This window comes from Aythya ferina (assembly GCF_964211825.1).
Source record: "Aythya ferina genome assembly, chromosome: 8".
In the NCBI taxonomy this organism is placed as follows: domain Eukaryota; kingdom Metazoa; phylum Chordata; class Aves; order Anseriformes; family Anatidae; genus Aythya; species Aythya ferina.
In genome coordinates this window covers 20,177,774-20,192,226 of record NC_140304.1, presented here as the reverse complement: position 1 = coordinate 20,192,226, position 14,453 = coordinate 20,177,774, and the positions used below count along the sequence as shown (strand labels likewise).

General features: G+C 36.7%; 1 long non-coding RNA gene across 1 annotated transcript in view; it reads left to right on the top strand.

The window, feature by feature from the left end:
- Window positions 1-502: 502 nt before the first annotated feature.
- The window catches only part of LOC311440687, a 231,394-nt gene continuing 217,443 nt past the window's right edge, over window positions 503-14,453 (top strand). Inside the window, exon 1 of the long non-coding RNA XR_014695542.1 lies at window positions 503-3,796. This is a non-coding gene — a long non-coding RNA (uncharacterized lncRNA). The remainder of the gene's footprint in view (window positions 3,797-14,453) is intronic.

Here is a 14,453-nt window from a genome sequence, read left to right as displayed (position 1 = left end):
AGATGCGCCAGGGGTGTTTTAGGTTGGATATTAGGAAGAACTTCTTTACTGAGAGGGTTGTGAGGCATTGAAATGGGCTACCCAGGATAGTGGTGGAGTCAGCATCCCTGGAGGTCTTTAAAAGACGTTTAGATGTTGAACTTAGCAATATGGTTTAGTGGAAGACTTGTTAGTGTTAGGTCAGAGGTTGGACTTGATGATCTTGAGGTCTCTTCCAACCTGGACAATTCTGTGATTCTGTGAAATACATTCATTTCTTGCTGGCTCATTACTGCTTGGTAAATATATGCATTAATTTGGCCCAAACAGATTCTGCTTGATCCATGCCTTTCTTTCTTATTAATTTGCCGTATTACTAGAAGACAACTACACAAGATTAGTTGTTTTCTTCACATCTTTCCTGGGTAACACGTACTCTTCAATACTTTGGTTCCTATATATATATATATATTTATTTTCTCTTTCCTGATCATCCACTAGTAATTCTTCCAATATAGTTAATTTTCATTGACTAGGTTTTCTTCTCGTTGAAGAAAACAGTAAGAAGGCATGAATCTCCACCAAGATTTCCTTGTGTTTCTTAAGATTTTGTTTTGTTTTGTTTTAACAATCTGAATCTCAGTCCCATTTTTTTTTCTATGGACATTTAACCAGATACCATTTCCATGAGCCTTCAATTTTAGTCATTTTTCCCTACCTAAAATGCAATTACTTACTGTAATCATTTTTTGTTTATTTCAGTGGGAATTTCATACATTTCCCACCGTGAAGCAAATAAAATAAATATCAAATAAATATCAAATAAAAGGATTTTCCTGCATTCTTACCAGAATCCCTTCCACCTACATCTTCCTTCTTGGGAAATGACCTTGCATCCTGATCTTTGGAATCGATCTGCTGACAACTTAGTTGTCTCTCTTTAACAGAGGCTCCCAGTGCTTGTGGCCATAATTTTTTCTCTTCTTAGTCTACTTTGCCTTCTGTTTAGATATGATCCTTCCTTTTGTTATTTTTCCTCACAAACTTCTCTACTATTTCAGTCCTGTTTGGATATTAGTCTCCAGTAATCTTTACTGGAATTAACTTTTCCACTTCCATTCTACTTTCTGTTGTGTTTTTATCTGGTGTATTTTTTCAGTATCCCAGATGGCAAATATATGCTTTAGCTCTCCTCTGTTTCCCTGCTGTTCTGTGTGTTCTTTTTTTCTCACAAGCCCTCTCACTCAACAAGTGTCTGTAAATCCCCAGTTGCCCCTTCAGTTTGCTTTCTCTTACACGTTTTCCTCAAATCGAAATCTTCATTCAACATTGCCTCCAGTCACATCTGTAGTAAGGTCTTCTCTTCATGAAGTCTATCAGATGACATTTCAGGCATACAAATCTTTCCAGAGACTAAGACACATCCCACAGTTTCTTCATCCAGTTTGTATTGTTCCTGTAATTTTTCATGTACCATCCACAACCTTACATATTTCTTATATAGCTGTTTCCTCTTACAGATAGTTTTAAGGTGAAAGTCCCTCTCGGTTTTTTCTTTCTGTCTATGGACTTCCCTGCTGCCAGTGGCACACGGGTTTGTGGGACTTAATTGTTATGCCATTATCAGCTTGCAGGACTGATGTCACTGATATCACAGGGTGCAGAGTAAGAGGAGTAAATTTGCTTCACAGTGCATCTTTTTCAAAGCCATCTATCAGCCAGGACACAGCTTTCCACAGCTATCATATACAGGCTTGGTATCAAGACTAGGCTTCTGAGTGCTCTGCTGGAGCCTAATTCATCTGTTATTACCTGGTGGGTAGTCATGGGAAAAACAAGTGAGAAAATAAGAAAATAAAATTTGGTGTCCAACGCGCAAGTTAGATATGACCAAAGAACATGTTGAGAAGTTCTAGAGAGTGCACAGGGAGGGATGGAGTTAAATATTACCTGGGTAAATATTTAGATGTACAGTGTAGTTTAAGAATCATCCCCCTCTCATACTAACATAATCAAACTTTCAAATCTTCCAAACCTTCTTCAGTAAACTGAGCACATTTCTCACTTGTTTATGGAGCTCAGGCAGACACCAATAACTGTGTCACATAGCATTTATTAGAAAATCTAAATATATTCTCCTCTACTTTGTCCAATATCTATGTGATCATTTATCTGCAGCAAATTTTACTGTAAATGTGATTATTTCCGAGAAGCAATTTCTCATGACTAGATTAAGTATAGTACTTACCATATATTCTGTTCAGAAAGAAGCATCATTTTGGAATCTGTATTATAAGTAAATGTTGGGATCCTGCAGAGAGAACTCTATGGGCTTTACCCCAGAACTGTAGCTCATCAGCAGGAACACAACATACACTTGTTGGATTCAGCTCAATTTGCAAATAAACTGGAGACAGAATTTAGCCCTTGTCTTTATGGGCAGTTTCAGGTTATTGATCTCTGAACAAGTGACATTTTATAGAAGACATGTTTCCTACAGGCCAAATTTCAGCTTAACTGTTTTAACTGCCAATATAGGAAATTTTGTCCCACCAAATCTCACCAAATAATATTTCTGAAATTATATTTATTGCATTCATTCTTATTTTTGACCAGTGGTGAAGGGGCATGTGACCAGCTGTCTTACTTTGCTTTCCTGACTTTTGGGATAATTTCTAAGTAGAATGACTACATGTGAAGGTTCACAAAATTCTATATTATGGTGTAAGAATAAGTTACTGGAAGTACTCTAAACAAAAGAAACAAAGTTTAGTTTTGCTTCTTCTTGGATTGAATACAGGTTCAAGAGGGTTGAACACAGAATCATAATTCTCTAATCAGCTTAAGTACTGCATTTAAATCAAATCAGGAATGTGCAACAGGTAATGTTTGTGGTATTTATGGTAATAAGGGAGAAATTCTGAAGTGGTTGAATGCAAATTTTTTGTCTCTCTTTTGTCTTGATAGATTTTAGATAACATTGAAAACACTGGCTGGAGCACACACCAGCTTCTGTCCGTGATCCCCCCAAACAGAAGCACTTGAGTCCAGCCTTCCCTTAACTATTTTAAAGACACCCGCACACTCACAGATAATAAATTTGTCAAGGCATTCTTGGAAATATCCCATTTCAGTTTGTACAAATTACTCCGATCAAAATATTTCCATGCTTAAAATCATTTACCAGGGTTTACCAGATTTATAAGCATCTGAGACTTGCAGTATAAAACCCTAGCTGCATGACAGACTGAGTTATTAAGTGTTTATAGAAATCTGATCAAATGGACCATCAGAAGTTGGGGGGGTAGGAGGGAGATCTGTTATAAAGTCGACCATAATGACAGCTTTCCTCATTTTACAACTGTGACATGAAGAGGGAGCTGTAGCTCTTCTGAGACTCAGCTCTGTCTGAGCCAGCATACCCAGCCAAGCGCCCCGATCTCCTCTCTCCTTCCTCACTCTCCTTCGCTCCCCGCTTTCCTTTGCTCACTCACTTACTCTTCCTTTTTTTCCCTTTCCTTTTTTTTTTTTTTTTTTTTATCCCTGTGCCCCTGTGCCAGTTAATTTAAATGTATCTGTTCAAGTGGAGATAATCCATGCAAATCAGCGGCACTGGCTCCCAGTGCTTGATTCACAAAGAGAACTCAGCTTCAGGAGGTCACTCGTTCACAGCTGCTCCTCCCATTATATTTTTCCCTTATTGCAGAACTGCTGCATGTATACAGTGACTGAAAGGACTCAATTTACTGCAACTGCTGCCTGGTTTTACTTACAACTTTCTTTAAAGGGAGACTTACCTTCCATCAGTCTTACTAAGGTAGGAAGTCTGATTCTTCTAAAGACATGTAATGCCTCCAGTATTTGCTCATTATCAGTTCCCACTGTAATGATGCATATTGTTGTCAGACTTAGGTCATAACAGAATTGTGCCAGGTGCCTAATGCTTTTGTTACTTCTATGTATAGGTGCAAGTGTTTAATTGGCTGTTTTTCTGTTTATTTAGCCAGCTACGTATCCCCCCACCCCCACACTTTTCCTAACAACAGCAGATATGATCTTAGCATAGCAGCTCTCTAATCTACAAATGTAATCTTCACTCAAGTTTGTATTTTATTTTTAAAATGTCTTCTAATGTGTATGTAAGTTACTGCAGTGATCTGTACCCCCCAACAGAAAACAGCATCATGAAGGCTTTCTGGTCTGAAACCTTATTAAGGTGCTAACTTTGGAGCAGAACAAACTGTTGAAAGGTTTTAAACGAAAATAAAAAGGTCACCTTTTACTTTGCAGTGTTGTAAACAGGGAAACTCCAGGCCTGACTGCAAATGGGCCTGTCATAAATTTAGACCACAAGATAAACATATTGTTAATAGGACTGCCAGCAGAAGTAGTGAAATGGAACCCTCACAGTTCTGTGTTAATATCTATTGTTTAGAGAGGTTGGACAGGCAGAGCTTGCTTTGCAAAGTACAACTCAAAACCAACTGTTTGGATATGATTCTTAAAAAACTCCTTAAGAAAAGGAAAGTCAGGCACTACTTTATTAGCTACATGGCAACCTTTAGCATCTGCCACACAAAATATTGAAGTAATGTATCTGACAATACACCCTGTTTTTCTGAAAGTGGACAGTAAATTTTGCATTTATGTATATATATTTCTTTGAATTCGTTGTCAGAACTTAGGAATGCATATGATTAAAATAACTGTAAAAACAACTTTTGATATGTTAAACCAAAACAAATTATGGATTTGAAGAGCACTACAATAAAAAAAAATTAAAAAAAAATTTAAAAAAGAATTATTTTGACTTACACTTGCTCCAGAATAAAGTTCTTGTTTGTTTTCTTGCACAGCTGGAGTTAAGAAATAACAATGATTAGATCTGGAGCCACCCTGCTTTTTTATAGACTTACTATCTAACACATCCAAGTTAATCAAATAACAGTTCTGTGAAGCCTTAGACAGAGCTTACAATGAAAATTTAGTTGGCCAGACAGGACAGAGGGGCATAGATACTCTCAAACATATCCTGTCTAATATCTGCAAGAAGACTTGAGGCATAAATTTTCAGTTTTAGGCATAAATTTTCAGTTTTACCTTTCTGGATTGGGTATTTTTAGTTAGCCTGTTTCAGGAGAGAGTACTTACTCCCTAGACAAAGTATTTCAGTGCCTAAACTGTGTATCTTTCTTTTTGATATTCAATGTGCTTTTTGAAAAAAAAAAAAAATGCATTCAGCTTTTGGAGTACAGTACAAACCTAGAGAGCCTTGTCATTGTTAGCATAAAGAAGACATCTACACAAGTATTACTGTGCAGGGGGCAATCTTTCTTTCTCTGGCATTTGTTAGGTTATTGTACATAGAATTTAGCAGATAAATATCATTTGCTTCATGGCATTTTGGAGATCCTATTGGTATGCAGGTTACCCTGTGAGGATGGCAACTGAAAAAAAAAAAAAAAAAGAAGTATGTTTTATAGCCGTGTGTAATAAAAGCCCTTCACAATGATGTAAGTGGATTCTGACCTTTCTTTCTTATCCTGTAATTAGAATTTTTATTAACTCTTTCAAGTGCAGAATTTTTTAAGTAAATTGATGTTCCCAAGGGAGAACAAATATGTATTTTGATCTAAGAGTTTTAAAAGTAAAATTTTAGAATCCTTTCTAGGCAGAGAGAAAGAAATATATTCTTGCCACCAACTTGCACCACGCAAAGAAATTCTGATTTATGGGAAGTTATTCTGCCTCTCCCCAGAAGGAAAAAAATATATATATTAAAAGGACTTTACGTTTTCAGAAGGAGGAAGGGAAGGGTATCTGAAGTTAAGGAAAGACAGTAAGGATCTTTTTGTTTGACTGAATCTCTGGCCAGGATAAAGTTGGGAAGTAAAGGTGATCCCTGTGGAGTTTAGTGATGTACAGTGATGAGATTAGATGACTCACCAATGGAGATATGAAAAGGGAGAAATAGGTCTTTCTGAGGAAGATTTTTTTGTAAGTGGATTAAAATACTGTTGCAGCAGACAGTTATTTCCTGCTTCCTTTCCACCTTTTACCCAATGCATTACAGGGACAAAAGTGTTCCTTAGTGAGTCATCATCAGCATTTCATACAGTTATTTCCAAATTATGTACTCAATTCTCCTTGTAGGTTCACCAGGTTCACTTGTCATAACTCAGTTTAAATACACAGAAATAACTCAGAAGAAATCAGGTGTTTTATATTATTTAGGCCTCTGAATGTATTTTCAGCAAACTCTCAAAGGAGTGAACCTTTATGTTTCATTTCAGGCTAGTTGGTACTATACAGTAGTTTCCTAAAGAAAATTGTCAGTGTCTTTCTATGACCAGTTCCTTTTTTTCTGTTGGTGTGTTTTTTTCCCCTGCCTCTACGAACTTGCCATTGCTATAGTAACTCAGTCAAACATCTCCAAGTTACCTTACACTCTACTGTACAGAGCTTTCCAACAGAATCTATAAGATGTGGTAAACCTTGTAGTTTTATATAGTGCAGGGCTCTTACTTCCACCAGGCTGTTTTCTGCTGGTTTTACAGAAGACACTTAAAAAGGTAAATTACCATCTTAAAAGGATACTACAGAGCTTTTTAATAAGTTCCATCCAACTTCTCAAAGGCCTTAGCTTCTCTCAGCTCTAAACAGGTACATTTGCTGAGTTATACCTTAAAAATATTCTAGAGAAGGAAGAAAATTTGGGAATCCTAAAAAGCGAGTGATAGAGCCTTTGAGAAAATGTACAGCTATAAATGGGAAAACTCATCAAAAACTCGTCAAAAAATCGTCAGCAAAGTCCTCGGTCAATGATTTGTCATTGTTTTTTTTCTATAACTGCAGAGAAAGAATACGTTTCTCACAGCTTCTCATCAAATCCTATACACAATTACGTCATACTCTCCTTTTATATCATTGCCTTGTACTGTAGAGTACATTGTTAAAATGTAATGTTGTAGAGTACAGATCTTGCATTTCTTTTGCAAATAAAGCATGCTTATACCTCTAGGGGTTAAAAGCTGAATCAGATCCGTAACTCGCCTACTGACAGCCTTTGAAGTCGATCCTTATTTATTTATTTATTTATTTTGGTCTGAAGGTTTAGATTGACATCCTTTTGTATGTTTGGAATTCTTCAGCAGATGTAAAATGCTTGGTAATGACTTAAATTAACTTGAGGCTTTATATATCCATCTTCCCCGGGAGCTCCATTGAAGCTTCAGTAACAGTTGAGGATTTTATGCAAACAGCTATTCTCATGAGAACATTTTATTTTTCTGTCCTATCGCACTCCTTTTATTATTTCTAGAGGGGTTTTTTAAGCAATGTTGGACACTTTCTGCTTCCCTCTCTCCCCAGTACCTGTTCTGGGGAGTCTACATGAAAATTTTCACAGCTGAAATGCACCAAAACAGGGGCAGATAAAACGAAAATAAGTGGAGTGGAAATGAATCTTTAAATGGCAAATCTGTGAAACACTGAACATGGTTATCTGACATTATGTCAGAGAGTGTTATCTCTTGAGAAGAAATGAGCAAGAGCAGTCCACAAAGGAAAAGTAATTGTTGCTTTACTTCTGTCTGTTTATTTGGGATAGCTTGAACTGTCTCCCCCTTTTTTATTTCTCTCAGTGTGAAAAGATTAACTATTAGAAATGCAGCCAGTAGGTATCTGACTCAAAAGCTATGCTTATTTGACCTTTGGACACAAAATATCTAACACAAAAAAATCTAAACAACCTCAAACATCACTGAGTACAAGCAATATGCAGAATGTAGGTCAGTAGAAATTCAACACTTTTAAAACTAAAAATAACAAAACCTTTGAAATGACTTGGTTACATTAGGATTTCTTTCTCAATTTCACATCAGAATATCAGACGATGAGTTTTGTCCAGTGTACCTGAGGCAAAAGATCTGTGGTGAAATTCAGCATTAGTTTCAATAACAGAGATAGGAATGTTACGGAGAGGAATAAAGAGCAAAATGATGTTTAACCAATACATAAATATTTCTGAAAGTTAGATTTTATAACTCTACAAAGAGTACATATGAATTAAGATGAATTTAAAGTCTGCATGATGCTGCCACTTACTTAAAGGTTACAATCATAAAGAACTTTACTCACTGTCTTAATTCTGATGGTTTAGTTGGTGTTTTTTTTTCATTTGTCTGTTTTTTTAACCTTAGGGAGAATGTTACATGAAAATCTATGGATGTGAATGGATAAACCTGGATCCCTCAGTAACTAGCCACTATTTCTTAATTCTGTTCATACCGAGTTATGAAGGAGGAGGGTAGAAGAAACAACATGTGTTCTATGTGAGGCAAAGGACTGAAAGAGGGATGAAATTTCTGTCTCTGGGGAAAAAAAGCTAGTTGCAACAGGCCACTGGAGCCAGGACTTAGGTATCTGAATTGCCTCTATAGAAAAGTTTATGACTTAGAAACTGCATGTTAAGGAAGAGAATGAAATGCTTGTTCAAGTCAAGTAACAGAACCCATGTAGTTTCTGTTACCTAGTCTTTGAATTAGCAGTGAGTTCACAGAACAATAGTAGTATAATGTTAACCAACAACCTAAAATTAAAAATAAAAAAGAAATTACAAAATTTGCTCCATTGAACCTGGGAGTATGTAATTCCTGTCACCTTCCCAGCTGAGGCAATAATGGTTCACTTGGAGATTACAAGGGAGATATATTAAGTTTTTCTGATTTAAGCTTCATTTTCCCTGTTGAGTCCAAACTTGGTCACTGCAGAAAAAGCCAGCTAAATGAGCAGGACAGCGTGGAAGGGAGGACACATTTGTAAATGACGTTCTGCATTTTATGCAAATCACAGACATTGACCTTGAATTAGTCTGTGCCAATTTTTTCCATCAATAATAGTTTCAGCAGCTTCTGCACTCCTGTCCTGTGAGTTATGGATAACACAGTGTCTCCTTTTTCAGGGGAAGAAGGGATAGTCCACACAGAGAAACATGAAAGCTACTGAAGAGAAATGTTGAGCTGGACAGAAAATTATGATGGTAGTGCTCAATAGCATTGACCAATGGTATCCCCGAGGTCCACCTACTGACCTCTAAAAATACATCTGTGAACAGCAAGATCAGATATGTTTCACAACCATGATATGTGGCTAGTTTTTATGTGGAGCAGGCAGAAGGACAGACAGGGAGACACAGAAAAGCACGGAGGTAGTAAGAAGGACTGACAAGGATATTATAAAAGGCTGCTTAAATGTGCAAGACATGGTTGACAGTCAGAACATTTGGTTTTAATTTATTTAGAAATTACACTAATCGATTCTGAAAAACTAAATACAACATAGTATTGCTTGGGGTCTTCCCTGCCTTGTTTGGCATGTAGCTTCTCTCTAATGTTCCAGTCTCTCCCCTGGGCTCTACTCTATCCCCCCAAAAGTCCATCAAATGTCTATCATAAAACCTGTTTAATTTCCTACAAAAGATTATAGTAAGTGTGCTTTTAATGTAATGATGTCAGTGGTGGATGATAACATGTATTAAGTAGTGCAAACTGCTGATCATCTGTCAGGATAAATCTGTTTATTTCAGAAATAGCAGTCTGACAACCCCCTGTTGTTAATCATGAAAGTACATGCTAATGCCAGGTACTGTTTGGTTGGAGTCTCTCAGAGGAATGCGTTTGTTAGATTTGTGCTTTGACAGTCTTTAGACCAAGTTTTGCAAATTTGCTGTGTACATAAATATATATATTTATTTTAATAGAAAGGCTAGAACAAAGCTGCTGGTCTACAACTTAGGTTTGCAGCAATTCAGAGGAAGCAGTGACTTGTGGAAAGAGAGAGTGGATTATAGGATTACACAGCAGTTCAGACTGCGCCCATGGCTGGGTTCATCTTTAGTAATTCCAGTGCAGACCCATTAGTAATGAACAGGGAAAAGCAAAAGGAAATTTAAGGAGTTCTTTTTCTGTGGAAGTCACTCCACAGTTTTATTTGTTTATTTATTTTTCAGTATTTACAGTAGCCCTTAATTATATCCTGGACTAAAAAGACCATTTCCAGATGACACTCACAGCATTCCGCTTTAATGAGATAAATGGCAAAGTGAACCATTCAGCTTTTATGATGTTGTGAATTTAATTCAGCTTTAGTGTCACAGAAAATTAATATTATATATTTTAAGTGAAACAAAAATGGAATAAGGCAAAGTTTCCTAAATCTTAGGTGAGGAGGTATTTTACCTGACTTTATTGCATTTTGATAATTTCATGAAACATGTAAAATGCTGAATAGCATAATAAAATTTGATATTTATATTGACATTTCAGGATTCTAAATAGAAGCTCAGAAAATCTAAACAGACTTCAGCATCTCCACAGCTGTTCATCCAAGCCCATCTGAGTTCTGACTAATTCACTTTTTCTACCCACATACCCTCAATTGGCCCTAATATAAACATCTCTCTCTAAAGCAATTTCTCCCCGGAAGATTATGAACATCTTCATCTTAATTCAGAATTTACATGTGTACTTTGCATATTTTTGCATCAGTATGTGTGTTTTAAATTAGATAAAGGTCACTGTCATTCATAATCAAGAAGAAGGTGTATAAAAGGTCAGGATTCAATAAAAAAACTGATTAGATGTAGAGGTTTGTTCATATGATTCAGTATATCATTGGATAAGTGGAAATCATGAGTCAACAAATTAACCTTGGTATAATGGGTTACTTGCTTCATTAGGATCAGAAATGAGATTCACAATTATTTTTTTCCAATGTATTCCTGTTTGTCACTGTAATAAGAAGAAATACTGTGTTGTTGATAGTTACACAACTGAGTATTTTTATAATTTAATTTGGCTTAAAATGCAACACAAAAGACAATTCTCATGTTAAAAAAGGAACTGAGAGACCAAATGCTGTGAATAGAAATGCTGATAAAAAAGAAAATTATCCACTGTAAAAATAAATAAATTTAAAATAATGCCCCCTGTATTTCATATAGGGTTTAGCTTAAGCTTATTAAATAAAAAACTGTGCTGAGTCAGGCACTCAACATCTAGTGTCAGGAGGAGGTCCAGGCAAGTGAGGACAAACTAAGAGCAACGATAAACTTGTTCTCTACATATTGATTCTGCCACGACCTTCCACGTGTTTATGGGTAAACCTCCTTCGTTAACTATGCCTCCATTTCCATCTTAAAAAAAAAATAAAAAATACTAACTTTGTGTTACAAGAATGTTTCAGCAGACAGGTTTAGCAGGAGGACTAAGCAGACTTAAGGCTTCCCACCACTGCCCTGTTCATCACACCAGTTTCCTGGTCATTTAATGCAGTCAAAATGCCAGGACTGTGGATCTCCGTACTTGAATTGTACCTGCACCTGGTAACATCTCAGGATTCTTAAGTAACACCCTCCAGGATAGAGAAGAAACATCAGCAGTGGAGGGAGTCCATATTTATAAAATGATCTGGACTAGGAAATGTATAATTATACAAATTATAATACATTATTCTCAGCGTAAGACTGTACAAACTTGGTGCAGAGTTAATAAATCCATCATAAGAGTTAATAAATCCATCATAAGCTTTTAAAAACTTTTTTTTTTTTTTTGGTAGGGGTGGGAGGTTTTTGTTTGTTAGCTTGGTTGGTGGTTGTTGTTGTTTTTTTTGGCAGGAAAGTATTTCAACTATTTAAACCTGTACCATAGCAGAAAAGTCTATTAGAAAAGCAACATCACAATTAAAATAGTTATACATGCCAATGTTTCAGACATGGTGTATTTCTTTAAGCTTTCTTTACGTCTGTGTAGAATAAATATCAAGTTACTACTTGTTCACTTTTTTTCCCTTGGGCAGAATTCTGTAACTGTTAAATCCTAAGTATGAAAGAAAATTAGACTTGCCTCTTACCACTATAACCTTACACCCAATGGTTTTCAAATACCATGTAGGTATTTCTCTCTTCTGTAAACATAGAGACTTGGGGTTGCTCATAATTAAAGCTGTAAGCATCACAATTTAAGTTGACTCTTTTCTGATCTCCATATGCCTCTTTCTGTCCCAAAATGTAATGGAAAGAAAATACGCTGAACCATGGTAAACTTTAGTTATTTACAATATCATTTGGACTTCGTGCAGCTTTAGCACAGCTGTAACAGTAATCTACTGTTTCATTCTTTCAGGGATGGACTTTCAGACGGGGCCTTAGCAAGCGAGATTTTAGTGCTTGTTCCTTAACATTAAAAGGATCAACCAACTTTTTACCATAACTGAGCTTAGCTTACTGTAACTCCCAGCTTCTCCATTTATTTTGTTTCATGGGTTTATAGGGTCAAGTTGTTTGAGTAGTGCTCACCTTACTGAGTTAGTTACACTATAGGCAAACTCCTGACATAAGCTGGCCTTGGAAGTACCAAGATACAGCACCACCAGGGGAGTGCACAGACGGTGTACCTCCCTCAGGGTGCACATAAATTCAGTACGCGCTCTTGAAGCAACTCTCCCCATCCTCCCAAAGCACTGAGCTTTGGCCCACAACTGGAAATAACCTTGTTGCTTCTGTATATCAGTAAATTGGATTATATTTTTCATGAATGGCTCTGATGAAATTTGACCAGTTGTGTGCACTGATGACAAGGCTAGAACTAGCCCAGAACACTGTGAAACACGCATGACACGTATGTTGGGTTCTCAGCATTTAACAATTCATACTACAAATTGGCTTCTACTGAGTGGCAGAATATATCCTGAGATATATCCATAGAGAGAGTAGGTACTAAAAAGAATTCACCAGCCTTAACCAGATTCAATATTTGAGAGCCACAGTGTGTTCAAGTCATCACTCCTTGGCTTTTGCTGCAGACATAACATAAAAGGGAACTTTGGCTACCTCATCAAAGCTGTGGAGTCATACAGATCAAGGAATGCCCTTTCTGTACTGTGGTCATCTCCTGTGACTGTCAGCTGATGAGGAAGGTACTCCTCAATCTCTCTATTAACAACCAGAATTGTATCCTATGTACATAGAAAGATGAATTCCTCGTGCTGCACTGTATCTGAGACTTGCTAAGACTAAAAACAAGCTAAACCAGAGTAGTTTTGTAGAAAATAACACACCTATTCTAGTCAGGTTTGTGAGGGTTTGCTCCGTAAAATGGTAGGAGGTAAGGAGCAAGTGGATGAGAAGAGCAGTTTGTGTAAAATGACCAGACTTCTTCCAAGTCCTTACCCTGAAGCTGTGTTGTATCAGCTCCTTTCACTATTGGACTGCTCTGGAAGGAAGGGCCGTGTCTCTTATTCTTGCAGTATCTCATACAAATCTTTGGACTATGATATCATGAAGCAATCCCCGCCCACACCAACTTATTTTGGCTTCATGGATCTGTCACGGTGTATGTGACATGATCATGGTCATGATCTATTTGTTTAGCCCATAGGGTCTATGCTAGAATCTCTGTGAAGAGGTGTTGGAAACAAGGAATCTCCTTGCTCTGACACTAGAAAAGTCAACTAAGTCAATTTTTCCAAACTTAAAGTTGTGAATTTAAATTTCATGATTAAGCATCTAAATTAGTGGTCTGATTTTAATGTGTGCTGACATTCACATTTTCAATTGACTTCAAAGGAAGCTATGAGCACTCAGAAGTCTAAACCTATGAAAATCAAGCCAGTTAGACACTCAAACTTGAAAGGTTTCACCCATACCATTATTGCATTATTGTTATTTGCATCACTTCAGTAGCTTGAAACCCCAGTTACAGGACTAAAGAGGTACTGTGTTTTATCTCTCTCTCTCTCTCTCTCTCTCTCTTTTTTTTTTCCCTCATTTTTTTATGTGTAAAAGCTGGCACACAAGGATGTTGTGATGATTCTTTGGTTAATATTTGTATATAGCTTTGCAAAATAAATGTTACGTAAACAGAGTATGTAATTATTCATGGAAGAAAATGGTATTCCTATTATTCATTCCTTCTTGAAATAAGTTCCGTGGAAGTTATCCTTAAGAACCTCTGCTTAAGAACCAGAGCTGGTACTGCAAGCAGGATACACGTGATAAAATACAGAGACCAAAATCATAATTTGCTGTTAAACTGTATTTTATACCCATAGTATTTTGAACAGTGAACAGAAAACAAATACTTGTGCACTTGTTTCATTTGAACAGCAATCCACGTTTGACACCTCTTGCACAATTCCCAGAGAAATGAAATAGCACAATGAGCCACAAAGCTTTCCTTAGAAACTTTTGTCTTAGCCATACCTCTTCATTTAGTTATGCTGATCCTTTACTAACAAACAGTAGACTCTTTGTAACTGGGACCTATGTAAAGCTTGCTTTTCTCCCTGTGGATTCAACAACTAAGCTGCTTGGAACAGCTTTGATGAAACCATCTTCTTTCATTGAATGCAGTTCTGGCAGTGCTGATAAATTCCACAAAATGGTGTCAATTTAACCGATGTTTTCTTTGGGAACA